At 46.2% G+C, this 18,425-nt stretch overlaps 1 protein-coding gene across 4 annotated transcripts in view; it reads right to left on the reverse strand.

Annotated features, from left to right (window-relative positions):
- LOC114706507 (ubiquinol-cytochrome-c reductase complex assembly factor 1) overlaps nt 1–18,425 on the reverse strand; it is an 87,628-nt gene that overhangs the window by 18,504 nt on the left and 50,699 nt on the right. The window lies entirely within an intron of this gene.

Consider the following 18,425-nt stretch of genomic DNA (forward strand, 5'->3'; position numbering starts at 1 on the left):
GGCGGCACCAAGTGTAGACAACTAGTCTTGCAGGGTTCTAGCAATCACTGTGCCCTCAATGTCTTCGATGCTGTGGTAATGGAAAATCTTACTTGGATAAGATGTAATGTGAGCAAGATGTATATTTAGCTGGAGCCCAGCAGGCGTCTCCAGGGGAGTGGGGTACAGCACAGGAGAGCCTAGGGGCCTGAGTTTCCTGCTCAGCCATTCCTTCACTGCATGTCCACAGACGCCATTCCTCTGCTCCTCTGTCTTCAGCCTGTGGCCACGGGACCTGATGACCGTCAGTGAGAAGACGCTGACACACGGGGGTTTCTAGAGACATTCACAGACTCCTCATTGTACCCTGGACCTCACGACTACAGTTATGAGTACAGAAAGCCATAGGCACAGCTTTGCTTTCTTAATGATTAAACATAGACAGACATGGCACAGTGGAAAAGTATAAGATGCTTGCTCCCTATTGCAATTAGCCACTTCAAATACACAAATGTGATCGATCTAATAGGTAAAAACAGACAATCAACAATTCAGTGAACTCCTAACTAAGAAAGCCAAGGTAATGGATGGTGGGGCCAAACAATGTATGGGACCTGAAGACTCTGCTGAGATCACTGGCCCAGTTCTTGTCCCTTGTCCTGCTCAGCAGTCCTCCAACAGATCCATGACATGGCACAGCAATGCTTGCTTAGAGACGCCACCATCCGGCTCCCTGTCATACTAAGAGGGTCCTAGCTACATCATCCACCAGCCCTGCCTTTCTCTTCAGGTAGGGAAGTGGGGACGTCCCCAGGGAACAGTCACACTATTTAACTGGTGACTCCACCTGGGCCCCGACTAAAGTCTACAGACTAAACAGTAAAGCAGACATTTCCAGTGGCCACAGGATGTTTCTCTTTTACCACTGTGTCCTTACTGCTTACCGTTCAGAGTTCAAATCTTCCAAGTGACCAACCCAACGGTAATCTGAGAAAGAGGTCGTTCCCCAATGCAGAAAGGAGGAGACAAAGGCTCAGACAGCTCAAGTGACTTGTCCAATTATCAGAGCCCAACTTGTGTGTGAGTGGCAAGGTCTCGCTGTGTTTGTTATTCCAGAACTCTAGGCTCAGGTGATGCTCTTGCCTGAGCCTCTTCTATTCTGGCACAAGGTTCCTTTAAGGCTTAGAGAGACCTGCCATCCAGCTGACGGCTTACAGAAGTACCCTGGAGAAGGCTGAATGGGACTAAGTGTGCAAACAGGATCACTCCCACCCAAAGTGATTGAGGAACAAGCTTTGGATATCCTTAAAATGCTCTTAACCTCTGAGCTATCTCTCCAGCTCCTTTTTTTTTTTAAATTTCTTTTTAATAAGCAAAATGTTCTTTAGATGGTATTTTACCCAAAGGAAAGAGGATGCCTTGGAAAGAATGCATGTCTTGTAAGGAGATCTCTTTGGTGGTCTGCATTGAAGACAACTAAGAAACTACACTGCTATCTAAGTCAAGTCTCAGCAGCCCATTTCCCCATCTTGTCAGCCCGGGAACAAAGGTCACTGGAGGCCTCAGTTTTCCACCAATACTATGCCTAACTGCTTTTTCTCATATTATCATAGTTCTCATATTAAATGTTTAGCAATAAATAATGAAATAATCATCTACTTCCCAGTGCTGCTTCAAGGGCCTCCTCTGTGACAGATACCTCACTTGGCTCTCACAATGCTATGGTTTAGCACAAGGGGCTGGGTACCACTGCCATCTCTTTTTATAGGTGGGAAACCGAAGCACAGAGATTATGCACCTTGACCACATGGCTAGGGGCAGCATGTGAACACATGAAGTCTGGCTTGTGCCATACACACCACTCTCAAGCACTCTGAGATATACCTCAGAAAGGAAGTTTCAAACTCAACCTATCCGCTCACCTGGAGGGACGGTCTGCATTCTCATGCCACCCTTCACCCCGGCCCATCCTCCCTTCAGTCACACTCCTGTACACTAGGAACTGCGGCTTCTCTAGGAAGTTTGCCTCAAAAGCAAAACACAGCGGCAGGTGAGCGCGCATCTCTCTTGTTTATCTATTTAGTTTGGAACGGAGCCCGGGAAGACAGCCATTTATCTTCCTGGCGTTCAACAGCCTGTAAACCCTGCAAGGTCGCTTTTCCCTGGAACACTCTTAGCTGACAGTGTTTACGGGTTAGCATGTGCTAAGGAATGAACAGAGGTGCTCCTTCAATAATGAATGAAACTCTTTCCTTCTTTTTCCTTTTGGTCTTTTTGAGACAGGGTCTCACAGGCTGTTCTAGAATTCAACAGCAGTGCAGAATGACTTGAATTATGGATCCTCTTGCCTCCATCTCGAAAGTGATGGGTTATAGGCATCTGTCCCCATGCCCAGCTGTGTGGCAGAAAGGCCACACAAGTCAACGACGATGCAGGCGAGGAGGGGAGCCACAAGAGCGAGCGGGCTACTACAGAGGGCAATGGCAGGCGTCTTCCCTAATTGCCCTCCACCTTTTTTGTTGGGCTTTGTGTTTTTAAGACAGGGCCTCTCGCTTACTGGCTTGGCCACACTGGCTGGCCAGCAAACCTCAGGGACCCTTTCTCTTCCTTCCCAGTGTTAGGATTGGAGACTTCTCTATGTCCCCGGCTTTTTACGTGGATGCAGGAATTTAAACCAGGGTCCTCACACCTGTGTGGCAAGCACTTTAGTGACTGGACCATCTTCCCAGCCCGAGTGAACGCTTCATGGTGGTGTAGGCCTTCTGAACAGAGAGGGAAGGGGTGTAGGAAGCCAAGGCCTCCATAAGCACCACAGGTCCCTACATGTACCAAGCTAGACGAGACAGGGTAAGGCCAGCCCTCCTTTCTCTAGAGAGGCTTCCTTTGGCAGGCAATCGCTTTGGGACTAAAGCACCACAGACAATAAACAGCTCCAGTTTCTAAAAGAGAAAGCTGTGCATATCTACCCAGGATGCCAAAGACAATGGCTTATTTGAAACCCAAAGAATCTTAGCAAAGGGCACAGGACTGAGTTGAAAAAGGGGAGTGGGGTGATCATCTTTTATCCCCTGCCTCAGCTACTCACAAGGCCATGGCCTAGAAAAGGAGCGACAGATAGTTTACACCTTTTATTATTCTGATAGAAATGTCTCTCCTGGGAGCAGGCAGGGGTCAAAAGTCCAACACCAAAACTATATATCTTTATAAGTCATGAGCAAAAAAAGCATTACAGCAGACAGTTATTAAAAAAAAAAAAAAAAAAAAAAAAAAAGCCACAGTGACCAGCCGGGTAGGTGTTAGAAAACTCACTCCAAATAATTTATTCACCGAGAACCACAAAGGGCTTTCCCAAGAACAGCAATAACACCATTAATTTCCCTAGGACCCTCCCTTTCAAAGGGCTCCAAACACCACACATTTCATATTAAATTGTTCTCAAAGACTCCGAAATAAGGGCTTACTATTTCCCTAAGTGCAGATGAAGAAACTAAAGCATTCATGCCCACCATGCTGTGCCCAGGCCACGCTAAGGGAGTGGGTCTGCTTGTGCCCGATCCAGGCCTCCAATACCACCTCCATCCCCAACGAAGATGAAAATCAGAATCTCTATCCTCCAAAGCCCCAGAGTCCAGCAGTGCCCAGCAGATGCACACATGTCCCCTGATGTTTATGGGAGACGGTGTTGAAAAGGCCCATACACAGCCCGAGAGCTCCCATTTACCAGTGCCTAATATGTTCCCAGCACTGAGCACTGTACTAAGTTCCATTGTTTAAGTCACCCAACAATGTGTGACTAATAGAAGAAGGAATGAAGGCAAGAAGTGGCCACCTGGGCAGAGGCATGATTAGAACCTAGATCCACTTGGCTATGGAAGTTCTGGAGCTGCAAGGTGACTGTTGGAAAACTGGAAACTGGCCTCTGGGCTTTTCAGCACCAAATGCCTACATGATAGAGACAGACAGCAGGCACACACAGAGGGCTGTGCTGCATGTGAGAGGGCCTGGCCTAGGTCCAGAGGTGCATATATTAGTAGGGACTTTCCATCATGGGGACAGCTCCTGTGTCTTTCAAAAGGGAACAACAGAGCGCTCTCTGGGCAAAGAAGAGTTGAGAAGTCCTGAGCTCTTCCTGTTCTTCTGTGGGCACTGGAAATGTAATAGCACCAAGGTCTTCAACCAGGTGGTCCACTGTCAACCAGCCCTGTGGCCTTTGCTCAGAGCCAGAGTCCTGCTGGAGAAGGGCCCTTTGTTGGCGATCCCTGAAGAAGGGCACAGCGTGGCGACAGCGCCCAACAGCTGTAAGATCCACTATGCAAAAGCTCTATTTTGGAAGAAAGAAAATGCCAGACTTTCAGGAAAGAGAGCAGCAGGCCACAGTCCCAAGCCAGAAAGACTACTGAAAACCATGGCCAGTCATGAGGACTGCCTGAGCCCTAATAATAGGGAGACAGATGGAGGAAGGTTTTAAAATCTTAATCTCAACCTCACAAAATAGGAACAAAAACCTTTGGTGGAACCAGCTCGGACTTAACAGCAGCAGCTTGTTATGTAATCTTGGGATCAGTTCACGTAGCCATCAACATACTCTATGATTCATTCATGTGCTCTATTATTATTTATGTAGTACCCACTTACAAAGTATATATGGTGGCTAAAAGGGCAGAGGCTTTGACACGGCCAGATCTGGCCTGTGACTCTGGTGGCCATGGGCACATGCTTTGCTCTTCCTCTTGGGTTCACCTCGGCTGTAAATCATGGATGGACTCAAGGCTATCCAAGCTCATCCGTCAAGTAGGACAGCAACGACTTCGAACTGCCCGGCGAACACTCTGGCTCCTCCGCAGTACACCTCTAACTCAGACAGAAGCCAACGGGGCACGGAGTGGAGTGTGCAAGAGAGGACCAGTGACCGGTCCCATGGAAGCATCTAAGTAAGGGAAGCTTTATACTCCTGGGAGTCACAGCAAAAGGCAAGTGCGATTATTCCACCGTTCTCTGGTTAATGAGGGGAACCTGTAAACTCATCAGGACAGAGAAAGTGCTGAGGTACTGTACCCTTGAGTAAATGCAAATGCGCATGCATATTTACACACACACACACACACACACACACACACACACACACACCATTCCTCGCCGCAGGAAGAGGGTGAATGCCTCTCCAGAGCCCTGCTGCCCCCCTGACACCACACAGCTGCTGCCTCCAGTGAAGCACTGCAAGAGTTAAAACATTTTTGTGCCAATATTTTAAGAGTGCAGAAGGTTCCAAATTACATGTAAAATAAACAATGCCAGACTGTGAAAACTCTTGGCTGCAACGTTCTCTGATGTTAACAAGAGTTTCTTTATTACTGTAACCTTTCAGAAGTGAATAAAAATTATTTCTCTGCCCTAGTTTTGCCCTCCAGTAAAAGTGAAGAGAACAGTGACCATGGAAAGAGCTGTACAATGACCCCTCCTGAAGGCTGGGGGCTGGGAAGGGGGCAGTTGAAAACAAAGCCTTCCATATATATTTCTTTTCCAAAGTGAAAAAAAAAAAGCTTTTTGTTTTGTTTTGTTTTTGAGAGTGTGTATGCGTGTGTGGAGGTCAGAGGACAAGTTGGCAGGAGTCGGTTCTCTCCTTCCACCATGTGGGTTCCGGGGACAGACTAGAACTCAGGTCCTTAAGTCTGGTGGCAAATGCCTTTCCCCCCTGAACCATTTCACCAACCCGGTCTTCCATATATACTTCTAATCAGTTGTTAAACATTTAGTTTGGGCTGTGGTGATCAGACTGTACAATGTCACATTGCTGACATTTTGTATGTAACTAAAACACTTACAGGCACAATAGAGCATTTAGGATGCCCAAACCAAGCTAATGCTACGAAGAAAATTAAGATCTAACCAGGACTCCTCAAATATTCAATAAATCTCCTTACTCAGAAACTGAGTCTGAAGTGCTCTAAAAATAAAGCAGAGGCCAGATGTGGTGGTTCACATCTTTAATCCCAGTACTGGGGAGCAGAGGTGGCAGACTGCTCTCAGTTTGAGGCCAGCCTGGCAGGTCAGCCAGGGCTACAGAAAGAGACCTTTTCTCAAGACAAACAACAAAACCCAAAACAAGGAAGAGGGTTTGTGTGTGGCCAGTACTCAGGACAAGATATAGTAGACCCTCAGGTCAAGGAATCTGTAAATATCAGACATGTAGAAGGATCAAAATAGAGCCAGATAGAGAGAACCTGCTTTCACCACCACAGGAAAAGGAATAAGGCCAGCAAATGAAGTTAGACACTGCCCTCTCACGTCACTCTGTAACATTCAATTATGAAGAAAGCCATCCCAATGCCATCTAAGCTGAGCGCTTCTCTTCTGGCATTCTCAGCCAGTTCAACATTGTAATTTCTCAGTATTATAATTACATTTATGTTTGTCTTCTGCTAGACTAGGAAGTCTTAGTCATCCTTGTAGCTCTGGTGCTTAACATAGTAACCGGAAGCTAGCAGGCCCCAATAAAATGAATAGATAGGTAAAATTTTGTACTTGATGAACTGCAGTTTAAAAAACCAAAAAGCAGAACATGAGCTCTTGAACATAGCATGAGGCAAGCTTTCTAGTCTTCCCAGATGTGGAAGGCTGAGTCTGGAAAAGAAGGTAGAGATTATCTAACTCACCTCTCAGGGACTCGAGGGGACTTGACTTAGTCAAGCTGCAGGCTGGCTACAACTCCTTCCTTTACACCACACCCACACCACCCTTCATTAGCCTGAAATGGCAATATACATGTTCAACTGTACATTGTGAGAACGCAATTTCATTATAACCAAGTAGGGGCTGCAATGAGGGCTCAAAGACTAAGAGGAACGCGTGTGTATTGCTCTTGAAGAGGACCCAAGTTTGATTCCCAGCACCCACGTCTAGCAGCTCACAACCATCTGTGACTCCAGCGCCAGGAGGCTCCGACACCCGCTTCTGGCCTCTTTTGGCGCTGCACTCAAATGCACATCATACACATAGACACATATAATTAAAACTAAAAAATAATATATAACAAACTATGGATATCATGCTAGGAATTAGGATCACTTGATATAACAATATTGGGTCTCCACTAAAGCTATCAGATGGTTACCACTGGATCCAGTGAATCCCAAGAAAATAGAAACATGTTCAGACAAAAACTTAGCCCAAATGTCCAATGTGCACAAAGAAAAAAAGCAAAGCATGCTACAACACAAATGGACCTTGAAAAGATACTCAGTAAAAAGAGCCAGACGTCAAAGGCTGCATATTACATTACATTCTGCTGATAGTCTGCTGAGGCAAAAAGCTCAGAATGGGTAAACTGAAGAGATGGAAGAGAGGTGGGGAACCTCTTTCTGAGGTGATGGGAATGTTCTGGAATTAGACAGTGGAGCAGGTATGTAACACTGCGAAGTTACATAAAACCACTACTTATTCGTTGTGCTTGTGAGCAGGCGAGCATGTGCCACAGCTACACGTAGCTTGCAGAGGTCAGAAGGTGACTTATGGGAGTCAGTTCTCTTCCTCTCCCACTCACGCCCCTGGGATCAAACCTCAGGTCATCAGGCTTAGGGGCTGAGCCATCTCATCAGCCAAAAAACCACATTCAAAATGTTGAAGGTTGGAAGAATTATGTATCAATTTTTTGTTTAATGAAAAAACGAAATTCCTCCTTTGAGGAGCTAACCATCCAGTGGGAGGAGCCAGGAGCAGTGAAGTAAGGTAGGAAAGGACCAGCTGCTTCAGTGCCGTGTGACATGAGTTCCGGACGTCAGAGGAAGAAGTAGATGACAGCGGTCACCTTGATACCCATCCTAGAGCTGTAGCTTTCATGGCCTTGTCAGGCCACACAGAGCAGTGACGGGGCAGGGCCAAGCTGGGCTGGGGAGCTCATGCTTATAACCATGGCACTTAGGAGGCTGAGTGAGACCTTGGAGAATAAGTAGGGGACATTTTGGGGTTTCCATGCAGACTTGGTTAAGTTACCTAAATGAATAACAGTCTTCCAGAAGACCCCTGCGACCTCACTCCTGGAACCCTGTGAATGTTACTTTATACAGAAAATAATCAGATAAACCTGTTTTTAAGACTTTTAAGATGTGGAAATCAGTTGAAATATCTGGGAGGGCCCTAAATGCAATTCCACACATCCTTACAAGAGAGGAGCTGAGAGAGATTTGAACCAGAGAGAAGAGGCCAGAGGCAGAGACTGGAGATGCAGCCACAAGTCAAGGGATGTTGGCAACCATCAGAGGCTAGAAGGGGAAGAAAACAGATTCTCCCCCAGAACCACCAGAAAGGGGCATAGGTCTAGCAACATTTTGATCTCAGTCCAGAGAAAAAAATTTTTTCCTTCTAGGTTCTAGAGTCTAGGACTATCAGAGAATAAACTTGTTGTTTCAGGCCACCAAGTTTGTGGTAATAAATGCTATAGCCACTACTGGAAACAAATAGAATGTTCTCTCCGGTCTTTGGCTTCCTCAACTGTAGCACGAGGATGGAGTGCTCTCCTGCAGACAGACAGTTTTAAGAGGGTAAAAGCCAAGCAGTTCTCGTGAAGGGCCTGGTGAAGAGACAGCACCGAGTGGATGTGGCTGTCACCATCTCACACATTCTCAACCATCCTGGGGCATCGGTGTACGCCCATACCTTACGCCCCTGAGCAAGAAGAGCGCTAGGAACTGACGACAGACAGCCTGGGCTCCCCAGTCGGTTTCTGATTTAGACTCATCTCCCTGGCTCTCCGTTAGGTAAAAGACAGGGTCAGACTAGGGACTGGTTCTGAAACAGAAGGGCTTGTTTTAAAAATAAACCCTGTTGGGCCCTGGATCAGCTACTTTATTACTGTGATAAAACAGTGGCCAACACAACTTACAGAACCATTTGGGCCTATGGTTCCAGAGGGTCAAAAGTCCACGACGATGGGGCAGAGGCAGTGTCAGCAGGCATGGCGGCTGGGGTGACAAGCTGAGGGCGCACAACCTCAACATCCTGAACTACCAAGAGGACACAGAGGGAGCAAACCTGGAAAGGCAGGTGGCTTTGAAGCCTCAAAACTGCCCATAGTGACATACTGCCTCCAGCAAGGCTACATCTAAACCCCCCCAAACAGTGCCACCAACCAGGGACCAAGTATTCAAACGTCTGGGTCCATAGGGGACAGTCTCGTTCGCATACTACAGGACCTACGCCCAGAGTTCCTCACCCAGCTGATTCTTAGAAAATTCCAAGTGATGTTGAGGCTTCAGGTATAGGAACAAAACTCTGAGACTCTTCGGGAAGTTAGTTCAAGATTCCTTTTCAGGAGGAAGTCTAAGATTCCGGCAACATCTGATGTGTATAGCACTCCGGCAATAAACCAGTGTTGCACATGCTGAAACAGCCTTGGGACGAACTTCTTACCCTAAGAGGAAAGGTCTGAAAGAGTGACTATGAGGTACACGGTACAGACTAGTTTCTAACTTTTCAACTATGCAGAACAAGAAGTCTGAAACACAGTAGGAACAGGAAGACATGGTCCCCTTATCCAGCAAGCTGGCCCCATTTTAATTTATCTTAATCCCACCTTTCTGCTTCTCCATCAGACCCCTCCCGTCATGCCCTCCTCAAGAAACACATCTAGGTGTCTCTTGAATTCATTTATTGGCTTTGCCAGGAGCAGCATAATACTGCCTTTGTTAGTCTCCTGGCCCAGCCTCTCAAACCGTGTTCAGCTCCCTGTTCTGCTCCTCTTAAAAAAACATAACTGAGGAGTCTCTGAAAAATAGTTGTAAGATCAACCGAGGCAAATTCACAAGACGTAGACACACTGGACTCTAAATGCCAGGGAAGGACAGAGTCACATCATCACTGGCATCATCTGCACCTGCCTTTTCTCCCCCTAGTCTCTATTAGTTCTGCCTACGAAACCTCTGCCGTACTGGATTAGAAATTCCAAATGAAAAGGGACTTCAGGCTTGAGTCTTTCAAAAAAGCAGATATTTCCAGATTCAAGGAAAGCCACCCCCTTGGTCTCTGGTAACAAGACAGATGAGGAGGTGGAATTTGGGGGCTGGTATCAGGGGATACTGGGAATAGGAATGTCACAGCTATGGTCCTCATGCTTCCGTGTGCTAGCTGGATGATCTGGGGCAAAGCCACCGAACATTGCTGAACCTCAATATCCTCACCAAGAAATGGGAAGGAACTGATCCAGATCTGTGGTATTTAAGCAGCAATCTACACAGTCTTCGTGGATTGAAAGATCAGAGTTAAAGACTCTCCCAGGCTCTCGCTCTCCACTCAAGTCTGAGGCCCATTTTCCCTGTGAAGTAGATTCAGAGTATAACCACAGAAGCCATGAGGCAGGGTGAGAGGATAATGAACCTTTTGTTGGTGACGCTGGTGTAGGGAGAAGAGCCACAGAACAAATGCAGGTATGATCAGACATGACTATTAACAGATGATAATGGTACACTCAAGTGTCTATGCTCATCCAACAAGCACGAGCCCTGGTGACAGCAGACACTCGGCTGCACACAACACCAGGGACACTGGGGACACCTAATGTGAGTTACCTGCATAAATCAACTAGGACACACCGCAGAACGTCCTAGCTTATAAATTTGTACAGGGGGACTAGGGAGAGAGAGGGGTTAGCAGGTTAAGAGCACTGGCTGCTCTAACAGAGGACCTGGGTTCAACTCCCAGCACCCACATGGAGGCTTACAATCATGTGCAACTCCAGGTCTAGGGAATCTGATGTCGTCTTCTGGCCTCCTCAGCACCAGGCACATACAGGTAAAATTTATATATATAATAAAATTAAAAAATCTAATTTTTTCAAAGATCTGCTCAGGGGCCAGGAGATGCTCAGTCAGTAAAATACTTGTCATTCAAGCCATTCGGATCCTCCGTACCTACATTCATCAGTTGAGGTTTAAACACCTTTTTTTTCCTTTTGTTAAATCATTTGATGGCTGCAGGTACCAAAACATTCTAAGGAGTTTAGGAGAAGAAGGAGGGGGAAATGATGTAATTGTATTTCAATTTTTAAAAATTGCAAATAAAACATTTAAATATTTTAAAATTTTAGAAACATCTAAACAGTTCAATGTTTTAATTAAAAAAGAAAGAAAGCACTCAGGAGACAGAGACAGGAGGATCTCTATAAGTTTGAGGGCAGCCTGGTCTACATAGTGAGTTCCAGGACAGCCAGAGCTACATAGTGAGACTATCTCAAAAGCAAAAACAACAATTAAAAACTAACAACAAAAAAACAAAACAAAGAAAGATAAGAGAAAAGAACACACTGGCTTATGTACCTACAAAAGGTTCTATACACACTGCCGAGATGTTTAAATTTGTCCCCTATGTGACGAGAGCACTCAGAGGTTTGTAGCATCAGAGGGACAGGACCAGATGCAGGGCTTAGGAAGGCAGCCTCTGGCAACCCTACGTAGGAAGGCCGCCTGCAATGGGAACGGCCAAGAATTCCTTCAGAAGTGACTTGCAATAAGCAGAGATGATGTCGGAAGTGAAGCAATGGATCAGCCACAGTAAGACCTGGAGATATCCGAAGCATGGAACCGACAAGCCAACAACATGCAGAGAATGAGGCAGAAATCGAGGCTGACTAAGAATTCAGCTTAGGAGGCTCAACTGATGCTGGTGACGTCAGATGTGAGGCAGGAAGGATGTTTTCATGGAGCTGTTTGTCCTCTGACTCCGGAGAGTGAGACTTATTTGGAAGAAGCATTGGCAGTTCCTGAAAGGTGAGCTGGGAAATGACTCTGGCTGGCTATATCTGTCGCTAGCACGTCCACCATGCACTCGCCTCTGCTCACATTATGACTATGGAACAGAGGATATCAAATGAAGCCAGGCAAAAGAAACAAGAAGGACCAGAGGGGAAGCTGGTCCCTTGACTGAGAGCTAAGCGAGGAGATTCAGCATGAGGGGCATTTAAGGAGGGTGGTGGAGTGTGAGCACCCTGAGGCAGCCATCTTCTCACTGGTCCCCAGCAAGAGCTTTGAAAAAAATGGAATAAAGTCACTGTTCCTTATATAAATTATTTGAGTAAGGGCATCCAGCTAAATAAATGTAATTTAAAAGACCCAGGCAGGGGAGGGGGAGACCATTGCCGTAAACTGAAAACAACAAAGAGATCAAATTCATTTTTTTAACCTATTTGCTGAATGCCTATTTTATACAGAGTTCCCTTTCTTCCTTTTTCAAGGATTCCAGGTAAAATGAAGTGGGTCTAGGCAGAGCCTGGGGGTGCAAGCTCCCCCAGAGGCTGAGGCAGGAGGATCAAAGTTCAAGGTCTACCTGGGTTATGGAAGAAGCTCAAGGCCAACTCGGGCAACTTAGCAAGACCCTGTTCTAAAAATAACAAGCAAAAAGGAAGGCTGGGAACCTAGATCAATGATAGACTCATTTAGCATGCTCAAGGCACTAGATTGGATATCCAGCACTGAGGGGTGGGAGAGTGACCCAGAGAGTCACTCAGAAGGAAAAGTGACAGCCATCAGACTAGTGTTCTTGGGGCAGGTGTTCACTGGGGGCTGGCAAACTGCCTGAATACCTCCTCCAATGCTCCTGTCGGCTTTTAAGGACTGGAAGTTGGAACTCATGGGGACAGAGAGTGTACCTCAGGGGTACATCCTCTGGACTCAGCTCAAATTCATGAGCCAACTCCCAATGAAAAAACTACTTTGTCTTAAGAATTTAGCTTTGGGGCTAGAGAGACGGCTCAGCAGTTAAGAGTGCCCCTGCTCTTCCAAAGGACCCGAGTTCAGTACCCAGCATCCTGTCAGGCGGCTCACAAACACCCGAAACTGCAGCTTCAGGGGATCTGACACTCTCTTCTGATCTCTGTGGACACACCTGGCACACCCACACCCCACCTCCACACACAGACACACACAAACTTTCACAGTCTAAAAATGTATCTTTCTCCTAATATCTACTCTAATACCTGAGTATCCAACTCCAATAGCTCAGGCCATTTGAAAACCTTCAAGGGAAGGACTGATATCTAAGAACAAACACATATTCTTATTTTCATGGCTTCCAGCCCAAAGTGTTCTTTGCTCACCCTCACATCATTCATATTTATGGTAAAAAGATTATTTTTAACACAGTTCCTTCAAAATCTTTGACACCGAGTTTTAATCCTGACCTTGAGACACAAAGCACAGCACAGTAAAATAGAAGTTTAAGGTGTTTTTTTTTTTCTCCTTTTTTTAAGTGCTAGGGATTATACTTTAGTCCACATGGGTGCTAGGCAAGCATTCTACCACTGAGTTACATCCCTGGCTCTCTCTAGAAATCTTTATGGGGAAGGAGGAGATGGGGGAGACTTGGAAGGATGGAAGGAGATTTTCAGAAAATCTAAGCCTTGTTAATATCTAAATCCCACTTTTGGAAGATAAAATGCCCTATTATACGCTAGGGCTTACAAGTCAATCAATTCAGTAGAAAATAGAAAAGCACAGAAAATATCAACATAAAAATTGACATCAGGAGACAGGTAAGATGACTCAGCAGTAAGGACACTTGCTGCCAAGCCTGATGACTTGATCAGTTCCCAGGACCGACATGGTGGGAGAGCTGAGGCCTGCAAGTTGTCCTCTGACTTCCACACACACACACTGTGGCATGTGCACACCTGTACACATATGCACAGGCACTCACACAAGTAAATGTAATTTTAAAAAACCACAGTTTTTCTCCCCAAAACTAAAACAGCAGACAAATATCCTCAGAATAAAAAGGGCATCTCTGTGCCCCATTTCCCCCAATACCTATCCCAGGCCTCCAGAACTGTCCGTTTTCCTTCTTCAGATATTTACTATTTAGCCAACAGGTAATTATAAGCACCCTGGAGACTACGAAGAGGGATACGGATGGTCCTGACCCTCTGGAATTCATCTCGAAGATAGTCAACATGCATGGACAACCATGACATAAGAGAAGGAATAGAAGTCCACAGAAGGCCACATAAATTACTATGGTACTTGCAGCAAGGGAGGACTGAATTGGCCCCATTCTGGTAGAGGCACTGGGGATGGACTATGAGGACACTCTAATGCACACACTGAATGAAGGAAAGACACCGGACAGGAACAGCAAGGCAAAGGCTTGGCTGGAGGCAAGGGACGGTGAATCTCACTAAGTGCTTAGTAAATGCCAGGCATGTGTGCTAGAAGCTTCTCATGCCTAAGGCTCAAGAAGCACCGCAGGAAATGAGTTTGGAGCAGTTGACACAGACTACAGTGTGACCAGAGAGGATTCTGCAACGCAAGACACTGGGTCTGACCAGCGAAGTTCACCAAAGGGACCAGTTCGCACCAGAGCTGTCCTACCCGCTCTTCCCTCTTCCATCTCATCGAGCAGCTCGGACACAAAGGGCAGAGGACCAGGAAGTGACGGGAGGGTCGTTCTCACTCTAGAACACCGCTAGCAAGAAGTCATCTAGCTCAAGTCTTCCTGAGGCAACCTGAGTGTAGGAACCACTGATGAGGATGAACTGTAATTCCTTAACTACGGCCTAGCCCCACCCCTTCCCACCTGGGCTTGGAAAGCTTCAACCTGCTCAGTGAAGGCGTAAGGTGGAGATGTCTGGCGGAGCAGAGCTGACAGGAAGCCATCTCACCAGCCTAAGGTTACGTTAACACGCTGAGCCACTGCTTTGAGCTAATTCGTGTTTGTTTTTGAAGTTTGGTTGAAACGTCACAAGTGGAAAATTTAAGTAAAGCGCCCAGTTAGCCCCAAGACTGGACACACCTGGTGCAAACCCAGCAAAAGAAACTTACTTCATTAGTAGGAGAGGCCGGGTGAAATTTACATCTGAAATCCGCCTGCAGCGGGAGAAAGCACTGGGGCCGAAGGGCTGTCTGTTTTCACAGCTGTGTGGAGTCCTGGTTCTCACTCCTACCAACACTCGGGAGTGCGGCAAGGGCCAAGGAAAAATGGTCTCCAGCCCTTCAGCTGCACCTCGGCTCACAAAGGTTTTTAAGAACCGGTTAATGAAATAAAACAAGACCAGATGAGGTGATATAATGAACTTTATTTCCACAGCTAATTTATATGTTTAAATCCCAAATATTGAAATATTGGGTTTTTTTTTTTCCTTTTAAAAAGTCAGAACACTAAATTATCGATGTGATTTTGTAACCTCAAATTTAGCAGTTGCTTTTTGTCCTGGCTTCACCAATGACACATGAGTCTGCGCCATGGGCCACCACAGCTGGGCTTCTTAGAAGCCGATGGAAAGCCAAATTTCCCCTTGTAGGAGACCAGAACTCGAATACCAAATGAGCTCTTGATTGGAATTCTAGTTTCAAAGGATTCTTGATTAGAATTTCTGACTCGTCATCAGTTTCAAAAGGCACTTCTGGCTCTCGAGCTTGGCCACACCCACCACTCAAAGTAATGGCTTCTAAGAATGCTTTGGCATGAGAAAAACCACCACAACACTGACTGGCTTTATAAGTTGTACTTTTTTCTGTGACTTTCCTTACAGAAGTATACCTGGAATGCCAAATAACACAGAAAGATTTGCAAATTACCACCTTCCAATCTGGATCTTCTCACAGCTGAAAAGAGATGCGGCAGCCATGTAGCCAGCACCTTGGACCTGCTTCTGTGTGCACTGGAGCACAGGGAAGTCAAGGCTTGTCCACTGTGGCAGCACTAGGCCAGCCTCTATCATTCCATCTAGTGCTTCTCTCAAGTCTCATGTCCCACTGCTGTGGGCGGTACACTAACCCTGAAAGCCCCTGGACCTGCACACCCTCACAAAACGTAAGGAGTTAATATACAACTGCCTTCCCTATAGAAAAGGCGCCTGTTTATACCATCAAGATAGAGAGGGGGGTGTCAAATACAATAAAAAGCAAGCACACTAAACACCCAATTCTTCTAAATGTCTATTTTTAAAACACCACCTTTCATTTACAGTTTTTGTAACTAAGCCAGAGCTTGGGCATTTCTCTTCACAACGGTAATTTAGGAGCCTACACTAGGGGAATCACTAACATCTTGCTATTTTAAAATACGGTTGTCACCTCCCACACCCCTACCAACACAGGCATAACCTGGAAGCTTTGTTAGAAGAGTGGACACGCTAAACTGGATATGATGGTGGACACCTGAAGGGACGTGAGAGCAAAAGGACCACCAGAGATCCAAAGTCATCCTTGGCTGTGTAGTGAGTTCAAGGTCAGTCTGGGTTACATGAGATCCTGTGGAAGAGAGAGACAGAGGAGAGAAAAATCTCTCAGGGCTGAGGCTAGGGCTCAGCCAGTAGAGTGCTTGTCTAGCATGCTGGGTTCACTCCCAGAACAACATAAAACGGGGTGATGGTGCACACCTACCATCGTGGCATTCGGGAGGTGGAGACAAGAGGATCAGAAGTGTAAGGTCATCCTGGGTTACAGAGTGAGTTCAAGGCCAGCCTGGGATACTCTGGAAAAGAGAGACAGAGAGAAAGGGAGGGAGGGAGGGAAGGAGGGAGGGAGGTAGGGAGGGAGGGAGGGAGGGAGGGAGGGAGGGAGGGAGAGCATATTCCCTAGCCCTGGTCAGAAACGCTGAATCACATCTGTACTTTATCAAGGTCACCAGATGAACTGTAGATACACTAAAAGGAGGAACATTATACTGCCCTATAGGATGGCACAGTATCTAGAACAATCCAAATGGACAAAAGAGAGGAGAAAAAAATTCAAAGACTCCTGAGGACTGTACCAGAAAGGAATGAATCAAGTTCCATTTATCTACTAAGTTACCTTAAAACAGGATCTACTAGCATCATGATGCACACTTTTTATCCCAGTACTTGGGAGGCAGCAGAGGTGGGTTTCTGTGAGTAAGAGGCCAGCCTGGTCCACATAGTAAGTTCTAGGCCAGCTAGAGCCATCTAAGGAGACCCTGTTTCAAACAAACAAATAAGCAAACAAACAAACAGAATACAGCAGAGGCTGAAGTTTACCATATGCGCTCACTCAGCTCATCCTCCTTATCCATTTGATGTCACCACATAAGCAAACAATAGAACGATGTTCTCATAGCTTACGATGGAGGAGGGAGATCACACACAAAGGCGCAAAGTGTCAGCTGCTGTTTCATAGGGAAGAGAAAATCAGTGGGAGAGGGTGGAATTAAAGAATTCCTGTGGTCCGGGAGTCAGCAATTTCGGGATTATTAGGCTATTTAGGACAGGACAGCTGTGGCTCACATGGGTCAAGTGGTCCCACTGCCAGCGGAGTTCAGACAACAGAGATCAGCAAAGCAGGTTCATTGAGTCAAAGAGCCACTAACGCAAGCCCTGGCAGTCCGCGCAGGCTCTGGCCGGCCAGAGGGTATTACTGGCCGTCATTAACAGGGTGAGCGGAGATGCCAACACCACTCAAGTCCATGTGTCCAGAATTTAGTAGTAAACACTTGAGGATGTAGAGAATCCAGCTTATGAGTCGCTCAGTCTGCTGACCTCCCTCTGGACTGCAAAGAAAGCCAGCGGGCATGACAGCGGGAGAAACGCAACAAAAACCTAAGAGGACAGTTGTAAACAGAGCTCAGTACTGGGCCAGAGACGGCTCAGCGGTTACGAGTACCACTTGTTCTTCAAGAGGACCTGGGTTCGGTTCCCAGCACCCACATGGTGGCTCACAACTGTATCATTAAAGGGATTAGAGGGCTCCTGCATCTATACAGCACACATACATACATACACTCAGGAACACACACACACACACACACACACACACACACACACACACACACATTAAAGAGTGTGAGCGCTCACTCGTGACTTCAAGGCAGACGGTGACAGTAACAGCTACAGCTGATGTTTCATTTTCTCAGCATGAACAGAAATGCCGATGGCATGCTGTCCCCACGGAATGGCACGTAAATGTCCATAAAGATACTTAAAGGCAGACCCATGTTTACAGTGCTTCCTACACTATAGTTCCTTCAAAGACACAAGGAAACCCTTAACCCAGGATCCCAGGAGGAAGCCATCACCTACATGCATGGTATTAAGTCTCAAAGGTGGCAATTTTACACAGAGAACAAGTACACGAGGTTAACGGACAATAGCATAGGAGTCTGTGAAAATGGGCACTGTAACACAGGTCAGCCATGACTGAACACCCGTGCAACATGGAAAGGCCTCCAAACAATGGTGCGCTAAAGAGAGTTGCATGGAAGTACAGAAAAAATGAGATCATGTATGATAAAACATACACACATGCATAAAACTCAGTACCATTTATTTTCTATAGCTAGCAGTCATTTTACACACACACACATACACACACACACATACATGTATGCACACACGCACACACATGACCGTAAGTTCTATCTTCTCCTCTCTCAGGCTAATTACTAAATTTACTAAAGTATTTATTTTCAGCGAGTATTTTGCCAAAATCTTCTGGGTTGCTAGTGACCAG

The sequence above is a fragment of the Peromyscus leucopus genome, chromosome 4, assembly GCF_004664715.2.
Source record: "Peromyscus leucopus breed LL Stock chromosome 4, UCI_PerLeu_2.1, whole genome shotgun sequence".
Lineage (NCBI taxonomy): Eukaryota > Metazoa > Chordata > Mammalia > Rodentia > Cricetidae > Peromyscus > Peromyscus leucopus.